Below are 12,790 nucleotides of genomic sequence, written 5' to 3'. Positions count from 1 at the left end.
ATAGGGTTTGCGCATGCGCACACACTCCAGTCCCCCACGGTGTCTGCGGGACCGTGAACTGGCCCAAGCCACAAAAACTTTGCCGACCCCTGTTCTAACAGCAGTGGGCTGCCTGTGTTTGAACTGCTGTGCATGAGCATTGGCCCACATTTCCCTGACAAGACACACACAAATGGATTAACAGTCAAGTGTTTGAAGAGAAGCGGTGACCAGGATGCAGTCTTATAGTCTACGTTGGCTGTACCAATTATGCGTTAGTACAACCAATCCAGCGTGCATATTCTATGGCTCCTTGAGAGTTGCGAGATCCTTGTCCCACACGTTACCCACAAATAATCAAGGGCTCTATGTGTTCGTATCTTCTGCCCATTATTCTTGCAGGCCTGAGTGCTATTTTACTATTTCACAACTTTTCTATAATCCACTTGGCACACCTTTCTTAAACATTTGGCATTTGACATTACCCCATGCTTCCTCCCTAAGGAGGAAATAAGCAATACTATAACCAAATTTATCAGAGTAATATCATAGAATCGTTTAATTGTAAGAGTTGGAAGGGGGGACCATGGGGTTTGCAATGCGTGTATCTTTTGCCCAATATGGGGTACGTGTCCCTGAAATTAAGAGACTCATGCTCTACCAACTGTTTTAAAAATAAAACCACACAACAAGCCAGTGGCTTGATTCGAATTAATTTTATAATGAATGATTTTAGAGTGTTGTTTGTGCTGTACTTTTGTGCTGTTTTATTGTTGTTAGCCGCCCTGAGCCCGGCTTCGGCTGGGGAGGGCGGGATATAAATAAAATTTATTATTATTATAATTTATTATTGATATATGTCTGCAGGCTTAACACGCCAAACTTATGCTGATGTTCGGCCCCTACTAGAATGGACTACTAAATCATAAAAAGTAATCTGACTATTATTAATAATTAAAAGGCTGTGGGGAAGTCTCAGGAAAGGTCAAGGATAAGGAGAAAGAAATGAATTTCTCCCTCAAGGTTAGGACAAAGTTATCGTTCGGTGACACAGTACAGCAGTGCTGCTGAAAGCAATATGGCTGTCAAATATTCTCACAAGATTCCAGTTTCACAATCCTAGTGAAATTCACACCAGCAGAACCTCCTTGCAGTACTATTACACTGGTATCTGATGCGTACGAAATTCAGAAATAACTTAAGGGCACTTTCATTCCTGCGAAGTGCCAAATAGATTTCTACTCACGTGGGTTGCTTGCAATATGATGCATAATGTTAGTTGCTGCATTCTAAGCCCTGTCTCTTACTCCATCAATATTATGGAACAAAATACATGATCCAACCAAAATTAAGCACTTTTAGGTTCCACTGGTTTCAATAGAAAAAAATAAGCATGTTAATCCTCTGCCACTGAAATTAAGGTGCTTGACTTTAACTGGACCATGCCATATAGTTGTACAAATTACCGTATTTTTCGCTCTATAGGACGCACTTTTTCCTCTCCAAAAATTAAGGGGAAATGTGTGTGCGTCCTATGGAGCGAATGCAGGCTCCTTGGCTTCTGGGATAGCAGCGCGGAGCCTCCAAAGCGCAGAGGGAGCGCTCCCTCCTCGCTCCGAAGGCTTCGGGTTCCTTTTGCTGAAGCCAGGAGAGCAAGACTTTCCTGGCTTCAGCAGAGAGGGAGAGCTGCACAGGGCTCCGTTTCTCCTGCCGCTTCGTTGAAGGGGTGCTGAGCAGAGAGGGGGAGATTTTTTTTTTTCTTGTTCTCCCCCCCTAAAACAAGGTGCGTCCTATGGTCGGGTGCGTCCTATAGAGTGAAAAATACGGTGCTAGGCCTAAGTCTCAAAATATTTAAGAAAGACAAGGCTGAAGCACTTTTACAGGCTATATAGGTCAATAACCTGGTTTAAACTTACTGACTTTTTCAAGAGAGAGAAGGGGAGATTTACACACAAACACACACGTGAATATATACACACAGAAGAAAATGAAGCACTATCTTCCAGTGCTCTTCAATCAAGTGAATGCTGCAGCATGCAAAATGTCAAGGCCCATCTCAGGAAATACACAGCGCTTATCTCATCACTATGTTGACAAGTCCTCAAGTATGTAAAGGTGGCAATTCTATGTAAATTAACTGGTATCAAAAGTTCATCATAATTAACCCCTCACAACAGAAAAGTCCTGACCCTTTTTAAAGCAAACCTGTAGACGTATAACATTATTCAAGGAGGTTTACATGAACTGTGATGGAGTCAACTGCAAAACCGACTCGGAAAGTTAGGTCAACTTCCACACTTCTGTTTGCTCCGCCCCCCACAAGAAAACCTGCGGTTTACCATTGAATCAGAAGAAATGGCAATCAGGTTTCCAAGGATTGCCATTTGTTCTGGTTTTAATGGCAGGTTTTTCAGGGGAAAGAAGTGGCGCAAAGCCAAACTGCTCAGACTCATGCCTGGAGAGACAATCCAAAGTGTGGCAAGCCCTTATACTCATGCAAGTGTTATTAAATAATAAGATGCACTGAGATGTAGATGTAACATGCAAACTGACTGCAGGGGTTAACCTCATTAAGATTAGGCAAGTCTCACCCCTCAATATTTTTAAAGGTCCACCTTTTTGTCATGACCTTCAGTGACTAATTCTAAACTGAGCTGCAGAAATGGTGTCTTCTCTCTTTCTACGGTTAGGTTATGCAGGCCTACTTTATACTGGCTTAAGTTGTTTTTAAATTATGCTTCACTGTTTTGTTGTGCATCTTGTAATCTACTTTGTCAAGATTTGTCTCTTAAAATGTGGATTATAAAACTGTTAAATAATGAGCAAATAAAATAATAAGAGTTATCTGGCCAATTTAGCTATTCACATTAGCTGGAGCATCCTAAAACAGGCACACAAGGATGAGTTGGCAACTGTAAGTCGGGAATAAAGGAAATGAACATCAGGGGCGATACTTGAAATGTTCTGGACAAAATAAAAGGAAATGAAGGGGGTTATATATAAAATCATCTTATTTCAATACTGGATTTATTAATCTCTAGTATCTAACCTTCCATTGGTTCTCTGCTCACAAGCATTAACATGAATTAGAATCAGCATGGGTATCATGCTTTGAAAGGATAATGGGAAAGGAATCTCTTCTGTGCTGCTGTTAGAGGTTATGTAAAGCGCATTGTGCGATAGGACTAATCTATATAAACTGAACCTGAAGGAGCTCGGCCTGTGGGATGAGCTGCAATGATAGCTTCCCAGCATCGGCATTGCTACTGATTACTGGGAGGAGAAGGGGAAGGGATGTGTTGGCAGAAAGGTCAGGGCTGTGGAGATGCACTGATGGAGCAATGGATCGACTCCCCCAGTGTGCTTGCATCAGCCGTAATCTCACCTCCACCTTGTTCTCCCTCTTTCTCTCTCACTAAGGCATCAGCAAGGCTGCTTCCAGGAAACTAGAACTGTGGCCCCACCCCACGGAGAGACCCACGTCTGCATTTTAATTTGAGTATAGGAAGTTCCCTGTCTTGATGTAACTAGTCAGTTATTGGGAAGTGAACACACAGAGAGAGAGAGAGACTCCCACAGAAATTAAATGCACATGCTAGAGAGAAGCTAGAAATAAACAGTGCTAGGAAAACATTTTGCATTTTCTAGGAGAGATAATGAAACCACGACAAGAACATTAGAATACGAGTACTACAGAAGTGGTCCATTGATAAAAGTGGGTGGCACCCATCGTTGCTTAGCTTTCAAAACAAAGATTGGGGTTTTGATCACAGACTGCATTCCATTTCATCTTCAAGACACACTTCTTCAACTTCCCTTTGCTAATGTAAGCTCTTTAACGGCATGTCAACTGTTTCCCACTCTCTCCCAAACCTCAACCAAAGAAACCCTATTGGATATACACACAAGTCTTCACAGTGCTTTAACACTATCTGGAGGTGTTAAGAAAATACCATACTGAGCATCAAGGAAATGCTGGCGCCTAAGCAGTATGCATGCAGCAGTTTCCATTACTATAAAATTCTGAGAAGGCAGTAGCAATCCTAATTAAATTGACTTATTCACGAATGCAAATTGATGCACACTCTGGCCTTGCTTTTGTTCTTTTTAAAGGACCCAGGCTACTGTTCCACCCTTAATTAATTGGACTTGCCCTTGAAGATAATGATAAAGAGACATTGTGACAAAATTACTACAAGTCAGATAGGCTGAGATTTGAGGGTGTTGAATTTAGTGATATGGTGCACTCTGTGAAAATACATATAGACTAAGCAGACCTTTCTAAAATAAAAAATGCATGCACACATTGCATAAGCAGAGAATAAGCAATAAGGGTCTTTGTTTCCTTTACTCTTGTGGCAGCTAAATGATAAGATCAATATAAGCCCTGCAAACATACAAATGTCTCTGAGTTTGTGTCTTCCGTCCGCTTAAATCTCACCAAATCAATAATCTTACTTTGCCTTACATAGCTGGGCTGATAGAATGTGCTGCTTTGCATTAGTTCAGGCTAACTGCATGATGAAATTAACAAAATATTTTCATGTACCATATTACAGTGGTACCTTGGTTTGCGAACCTAATCCGTTCCGGAGGTCCGTTCTTAAACCACAGCGTTCTTAAACCAAGGCGTGCTTTCCCATAGCAGCAGGGGGACTCAATTTACAAATGGAACACACTCAACATGTTCTTATCCCAAGGCAAAGTTCAAAAACCAAAACATCTACGTCTGGGTTTGCAACGTTCTGAATCCAAGTTGTTCATAAACTAAGCTGTTCTTAAACCAAGGTACCACTGTACTGGTAAAATATAGGTATGCTTTCACTAAAGTATCAGCTACAAGTGCTATGGGATGCGGGTGGCGCTGTGGGTAAAACCTCAGTGCCTAGGGCTTGCCGATCGCATGGTCGGCGGTTCGAATCCCCGCGGCGGGGTGAGCTCCCATCTTTCGGTCCCAGCACCTGCCCACCTAGCAGTTTGAAAGCACCCTTAAGTGCAAGTAGATAAATAGGGACCGCTTTATAGCGGGAAGGTAAACGGCGTTGCCTGTGCTGCGCTGATACTGGCTCACGCTAGCCACGTGACCCGGAAGTGTTTCTGGACAGCGCTGGCCCCCGGCCTCTTAAGTGAGATGGGCGCACAACCCTAGAGTCGGACACGACTGGCCCGTACGGGCAGGGGTACCTTTACCTTTACAAGTGCCATAGAGACATGCCTGCATCTAGCATAGGTGTGTGTGCAATTGTCAACAATGCACACCCACACACAAAGAAGATTTGCCTCTACCTTTTGCACATTTGGACATGAGCTATCTGATGCATTTGCTGGTTGCTCTAAACCAAGGTTTTCCAAACTTGGGTCTCCAGCTGTTTTTTTGGACTACAATTCCCATCATCCCTAGCTAGCAGGACCAGTGGTCAGGGATGATGGGTAAGGTAGTCCAAAAATAGCTGGAGACCCAAGTTTGGGAAACCCTGCTCGAAACCAAGGGTGGCTAATCTGTGGCCCTCCAGATGTTGCTTGACTCCAGCTGCCAGTAAGCCTGAACAAAAACCATGCTGACTGGGGCTGCTGGAGTCAAACATCTGGAGGTCAAAATTAGGTCTTTACACATTATGTGGAGAATCGGGCATTTCTCTCTGCATCACAACACAACCATAGCCTTGGCTTGCACACATTACCGTGCACACTTATGCCATGATCAGAACCACACTCCTCTGCTGAAGATTTCTTAATGCCATATAACAGCGAAAATGTGATATTCGTAACAAGTTTTTTCTACCTGTCATGGTTTACTGCAGGTTTCCTGAAGAATCATTCAGACCTAAAGCAAAAAAGAAGAAAAAGAAGCAAGAAATGAAATATTAGCCATTTTAAAACTGTATTAGTTTGAATTTAGTGTTTAATAAACATTTCATTTGAATTATTTTTGTTTGGAGGACGACTCTTTATTTACAGGACAAAAGGCAACTGGAAGGCAAGCGGGTGTAAGGCATGGGAGGAAGGGTTTTCAACTAGAGCATATAGCAACTAGTCTCCCACCATTTGCCTCTTACACAACATCTAGAACACACCAGGCTTCATAAAATCATTACCGTAAAGGGCTTACACCCAAGTCAATTCCCCAGTCTGCCCAACTCCCCAAGCAGGCACAGATTCCCTTACCTTGATGTCTGTCTGGAAGCAGGCAATTTGCATAGGAAATATTTCTGTTTGCATCAAAAGACTTTCTGGTAGCACTACAGAATTAACTAATTTAGCATATTTACTTTACTTGTATTTTAGTAAACCAAGCTAAAAACCTTGGAACTGCCAAGTTTGCCTAATATTGCATTTGCAATTTGCATCAGTTCATTGTTACCAATGAACTTAGCAGGGTGGGTGGCCAAATAATGCCCTGGGGAAATGTTCCACTCTACGCTACTGTAATGATTCTAGGGGTTGCTCGTGCGTAAGTTGCCGCCACTCCTGGCTAGGTTACCTGATTGAACCCTTTCTGTCTGGACAGCCTCAAGTTTCGCGGCTGCCTCAGTCGCTGGCAGAATCCGTCAGTGGGCGTTTCTTGAACCTTTTCCAGCATAAAAGCTGTTTGACGCCCAGTCTCCTCCTACTCTCCCTGCATGGAAGTCTTCTGCGCAGGGTGGGTGTGGGCAGCGGAGTACCCGTGCTCTCTCCGCTGGTCTCCGGCGAGGAGTCCTGGAGCCACCTCTCCGATTCCCCCATCTGCCCCCCTTCTTCACTGGTGTTACGCTGATTTCCTTCCCCAGCGGATGGGCTGCCTCTCTCCCTACTGAGACCCTCTCCGGCATCCCTCTGCAGCCTTCTCTCCGCCTCCAGCTCCGATGGCAGTTCCCTGACAGCTACCTACCTACTTTTGACCTTGTCTTGCTTTTGGCTCTTTGGATTTTTGCCTTTCTGGTCCAGAACATAATCCCTAGCCGTGGTTTGTCTCAGAGCACAGATCAGGCCTGACAGCTACGCAAACTGGCACAACCTTTCCTACAGGGTGCAAATTTAGCTGTCACTTCTTGCACAACTACAGCATCAGTGTGCGCCCATTTCGCATGCTGAACAATGACTTGTAGCGCACTGCTATTATGCTGTACCACAAGTACAGCAGAATCCAGTAGGTGCCAAGGCACAAGTTTTACTACTAACAAGCCATAAAACGATGGGTAAGGCTGCATCCTGCATCATTACCAGTAACGAAACACTGGAAGTGGAATTTATTAATGGAGCACTTTGTGAGAGAGCTAATAAGATTTTAGAGCTGCACAAAGTTATTTTTGTCAATGATGTAAGCAGAAGTGACTCAGAACAAGACAGTATTTGTGTAAGATGCTGGATCACTTCTCTGCTGTTGTTTCTTTCTTTCTTTCTTTTTTTACTATAGCTCAGGAAGACAGTGACTCACCAATGCACTTGCTTTGCATACAGAATGATGACTAAGTGCCTAAAAAACATGGTCAGAATCCTGGCTCACGGAGCCCGTTTTCCATTACAGTAATAGGGAAAGGCAAGTAAAGTGCTCTGCAGATTTTTTTTAATTATTTTTTTTGCAGTCTAATAATAACGACCATAATACAATACCAAAAATAACGTCGTGATTTACTAACGAACTCTTAGAAAATAGATCTGAACACGGATCACCAAAATCATAAGACAGTTAAGTAGGTAGTAGTAGCTGGACTGGATGAGTCGCAACTAAGTAGAGAAGAAAAAATAATAATCTCTAAAATGGTCGTTTTCTCTATTTCCAAAGAGGATTATAATTATTGGTACCTCCTCCTAGTACTATTCTGAAATGAGTTATCGACATCAAATGTAAAAGAGGTAGAATTCACTAAGTCACATTAAGGGTGAGCACAACAGAATAAATGTCAAGCAGCCATCAAGTAATGATATGAAAGCAGTGGCGTAGCGTGGGTTGTCAGCAAGGCAAGTAATTTGCGCCCCCTAACCCGTGGATTTACGCCCCCTAACCCTAACCCCCAGATGTTGCGGCCGGCCCCCCCTGCACCCCCCACGCTATGCCACTGTATGAAAGTACGCCAACCCTGGATGTTTTAACACTTAACTCAAAAAGTGGACAGAAAATACGATGCGTCAAAAATCATTACAACTAGACACTAACTCTGTGTTGTTGCTACCTTCACTGCTATTTACAATCTCAGGAGTCCCTGTAGACTTTAAGAGTTTCATGAATGAGATCCAAAGGAAACAAAGACCGGCACAAGGAATAGCTCTTGAAATGCGAACACTGTTTTACATTTTAGTTTGTAATATACCACTACAAAACATCCAGGTCCCCCATAGGGATGCAATGGTAAACACACTTACCAGGAGTTTTGCATGCTTTGTTCGGAGCTGGAACAAACCGCGCACTCTGCAAACACAGCTAGGTAAGGCGCTAGAACAAACCGCAGGGAAATGTCTTAAACCAAGTCAGATCCATCTAGCCTCTTATTATCAGCTCTGACTGGCTTTCCAACCAGGCTCTCTGCCAGAGAACACTTTCTCATCTTCTCATCTTTCTCATCTCATCTTCTGCTTACAAGGTGTGTGCTCTACCATGGGGCTATGACTCTGCCTCACATAGGGACGAAAAGTTCTCCACCATGGGCAATAACTGCCTCAACCTCACCATGTTGGGTTGAGCATGTGTGAGTTCTAGGCAAAAGCTGCAACTTTTGCAAAATTAAAGAGGACTTCTTCCTCTCCTCTCCTCATGATTTCTATTCTTTCTTTTTTAAAAAAATAAACAAAAACCTGGTGGCAGAGCATGAGACTCTTAATCTCAGGGATTCAAGCCCAAAAGATCCCTACAAACTGCTAGACAATTACGTTTAACAAGTCAACTTTAGAGATCTCTGTAGAATCCTCCATTAATTTCCAAAATAACTGGTAAAGGCTGAACACAAATTAACAGGGACTGAAGAAGCTTATTGACTGGGTATAAGCTTTAGTCATAAGCCCCACAATTAAATGTGCACAGAATTTCAACCTCTTTGTCTGCAAAAGCACGGCCCTACTTCAGACTTTCTGGCTATACAGATCATTGTCCACCATGCTGATTTGCTATATTATATACACAAATATTTTTATTTATTTTTTTGCCACTGGATCTTGTAAGGAAAAATGAATATAAAGTAGGAACTCATGTTTTTCAAAAGCCTGCAGCAGCATCTGCTCAGCATTCAAGGCAAACAGAAAACTTTTTACCTCAGGAAAAATAGCTTCAGGGAGGGCTGATCTTCTTAACCCAGTGAGAATTGGTGCTGCGTATAAAAAAAGATGAGTGCAGTTTTATAGATCATACAGAATCAACGACTTATCTTGGGAAATCATCTGGCAACGTGACTGGCACCACAGTAAAAGGACGACAGCATGAGGAAATATAATTATTATGAGCCTATGAAAAAGAGTATTTGTTCTCTATTTACCATACAACATGCCTAAATATACTAAATGCAAAGATGCTTAAGGTTTCAGAGATGCCATCATTTGTTGCCTTGACAGAATGAATGAGAAGCAGTTGTTATTTACAGTACACATGTGTACTGTATAATTTAACCATAGTGTCTGCGAACTTGTCATTAAAGATTACCAGGAAAGACTCCTGTCGGTATAATAGACACTATAAATTACAGAGCCAAGTCCGGACTCAAATAAAGGCAGCGAGGGAGGGAAATTGGAAGGGCTTGTTCAAATCCAAGCATTATTTAGTTGTTAATCCAGTTTCCCCCCTTTTGAATTAGACCAGATTAGTCTACACTTGCATGTATTTGAATTTGTACATAAGAAGCGACTTCAGTCTTTTCCATTAATACTAGTAAGGTAAAAAGGTGAAGGACCCCTGGACGGTTAAGTCCAGTTGAATTCAACTATGCAGTGCTCATCTTGCTTTTCAGATTGAGGGAGCCACCATTTGTCCACAGGCAGCTTTCTGGGTCATGACTAAACTGCTTCTGACACAACAAGACACCGTGACGGGTCTCAGAGCATACGGAAATGCCCTTTACCTTCCCGCCACAGTGGTACCTATTTCTCCACTTGCGCTAGTATGCTTTTTGAACTGCAAGGTTTGCAGAAGCTGGGACAGAGCAATGGGAGCTCACCCCGTCGCGCAGATTCGAACTGCCAACCTTCCGATCGGCAAGCCCAAGAGGCTCAGTGCTTTAGACCACAGTGCCACCCACGTCCCTATTCATACTAGTAAATGTTCCCTTTCCCCCCCTCTTCGCCTTCTAATGTGTTGATTTGATTATGCCAATTAAGCAACATGGACGCTTTGTTTTTTTGTTAAATCCCCACCTAGGGAGTACACAAAAGCACACCATCAGGCCACTGTAAATTCTCAGCACACGCTTTTGCAAATTTTTTTTGGTTTTTGTACAAATATGAGGGATGGAAACAATTCTCTCTCTCTTCTGCTCAGGAGCATACCAAAAAATGGTTGCAAGCACATCAGCTAGATAAAGGAAATAAAGGAAAGCATTGAGGAAGAAGTAGACATGGAAAGAGGAGTAGCAAAAAAGTGACAATTGATCCACCCACCCAAAAACACTGAAATAAATTATCTGTGATGCTGAGTGGAGCAGTTTGGATCATCTCCATATCTGAATGTACAGGACGAAAGCATTAAAACTGGCCTTGTTTGAGGGTAACGTCATGTGGATGATACAAATGAAATGGGAATGCAAACAGCTGCAAACACACTGTAATCTCTCCAGTGTGGAGAAGCCCTAAAACAGGAGCTTGCTTTTATATACACTGGGAGGTAAGAACCATCTCATCAACTGTTTCATCATAAATCACCCTTGCAACACTACAGTGGCTCTTCTTCTCTTATCTCCTTTGACTGCAGTCTCACCTGAAGAAGTGAAGAAGAGTAAGTGCTGATGGCTGGATTGTATCATGGGAAGCAATATTCTCCTGGGACTCACATGTCTTGCAAAAAGAAAGACATTACAAATCCTCACACCATTTTCTGGAGAGAGCCAGTGTGGTGTAGTGGTTAAGAGCGGTGGACTCGTAATCTGGTGAACCGGGTTCGCATCTCCGCTCATCCACATGCAGCTGCTGGTTGACCTTGGGCTTGTCACACTTCTCTGAAGTCTCTCAGCCCCACTCACCTTACAGAGTGTTTGTTGTGGGGGAGGACGGGAAAAGGAGATTGTTAGCCGCTTTGAGATTCCTTAGGGTAGTGATAAAGCGGGATATCAAATCCAAACTCCTCTTCTTCTTCGTCTTTTTCCCGCACCAAACTTCATAAATTTATCAACAACCGAGTACAACTGAATTTGCCTTAATAATAATTATGATTATGATTTGTGTTTGTAATAAGGCATGGACCTTGTTCTGCACACCACAGTCATCAAGCAACCAAAATCAGCTGCTGATAACTGGATCAGCAAGCCCCATTTTGGACCCAAGCCCAAAAATATATCAAATTATATTTGATAGCTGTCTGAAGCAACTATCAGAGTTGCAAACTACTTCCTAGCCTGTGTCTCTCCCACGTGATTTGTTATTAAACATGCTTCAGGATTTTAGTTGGAACGTTTATGCACACTTACACTACAGTGAAATTATTAAGATTTACTTCCAAGTAGACTTGTACTTCCTCCTCCCCTTTGTTTGCTGTTTCTGCTCCTTAATTCAGCAGCCATTCAGCAGGCAGGACGAAGGAGGAAGTGACTGCGGCTGGTAAAAAGTATTTGATTCCTGAAGCTGTTTGCCAATTTAGCTGCAATCCTCCAACTCGCATCTTGGTTGCCCCTTTGGTATTTTCTGAGGATGCTACGTTGCTCCAGCAACCATTCCTAATTATCCTGGGACACTGGGCAAACAAGATTTCCTTCCCAGGCTCTGTGAAGGTCACCCTTGAATTGTGACGCTTGAGCACAGGTTATCGCTGCAGCAAGCCAAGTGATCAAGAGCACAGAGTTCCGCTAACATTTCTCTCATTGTCCAGAAATCCTTATGCGCTACAATTAGGACAATATTGGGAAAACAGCTTACAATGCAGTTGTTACTGCCTAAGCTGTTCACTGAAACTGCAGTTTCAGATCTTGCCAAATCCCTCATCTTTTAGGTAGAGTGCAGACGGATATCTCCATTAACAATCTATTCTCAATCACTCACTGGCAATGCTAGTTTTCTGGCAAGTACAATTAACTATCTGAGGAGACGGATGAGGCTTCAAAAACCAATGAGGCCGACAATAGGCGGAAGGAAGAATTTTGCAGCCAAAAAAGTCCAGTAAGATTGTCTAAAACTGTGATGGTCCAGCATAATTCTGTTCCTACAAAGACCGGTTCTACAATCTTTTCTTCTGTGATTGTGGTTTTTGTTTTAATTAGTAAGAGACTTTATTAGGCTTTTGAGCTGGACAAAATCTTCAAATAAGCAGAGTGCGGATTTTCTTGCAGCTGATTTTATCATTTGAAATAGAGCCCCAAAGCAACGTACAGATAAATGCATGCTGATCTCAACAACGCATCTTTGCTGCAGTGATACAAAACAGGGGTGGTTTACAATGGGGAACATCAGGATTTAGCAAACAAGAGCATGGTGTTGCTACACTTGGCAAATGAGACAGAACCCTTCAGCTCTGATCCACTTACTACTGGCAACTTTTAAATTCCCCTCAGAGGATATCAAAGTGCAGTAGAGCGAGACTACACAGGCTCTGGCATTGCTCTTAGGATACCGGATAAGGGCTTTTCTCCATTCTGCCTCACCACTAACAGCTGCGACACGGCCAAAGAGGAAGCGACTATTCTAACCCACATTGCTACAAGCGGCT

General features: G+C 42.8%; 1 protein-coding gene across 20 annotated transcripts in view; it reads right to left on the bottom strand.

Annotated features, from left to right (window-relative positions):
- OSBPL6 (oxysterol binding protein like 6) overlaps positions 1–12,790 on the bottom strand; it is a 101,859-nt gene that overhangs the window by 71,559 nt on the left and 17,510 nt on the right. For 8 of the 20 annotated variants that reach the window (XM_083407241.1, XM_083407222.1, XM_083407223.1 and 5 more), the window contains exon 2: positions 5,762–5,803. The exons of 3 other annotated variants lie outside the window; for them this stretch is intronic. The gene's annotated coding sequence lies outside the window, so the exon portion shown is untranslated. Of the gene's footprint in view, positions 1–2,168; positions 2,190–5,660; positions 5,804–8,319; positions 8,390–9,201; positions 9,258–12,790 lie in introns of those variants that run through there. 9 more of the 20 variants (XM_083407233.1, XM_083407225.1, XM_083407230.1 and 6 more) reach the window with 4 other exon arrangements.

The sequence above is a fragment of the Podarcis tiliguerta genome (assembly GCF_965153285.1).
Source record: "Podarcis tiliguerta genome assembly, chromosome: 1".
NCBI classification, from domain to species: domain Eukaryota; kingdom Metazoa; phylum Chordata; class Lepidosauria; order Squamata; family Lacertidae; genus Podarcis; species Podarcis tiliguerta.
Note: the sequence above shows the minus strand (reverse complement) of the source record. Positions and strands in the feature narration are given on the sequence as shown.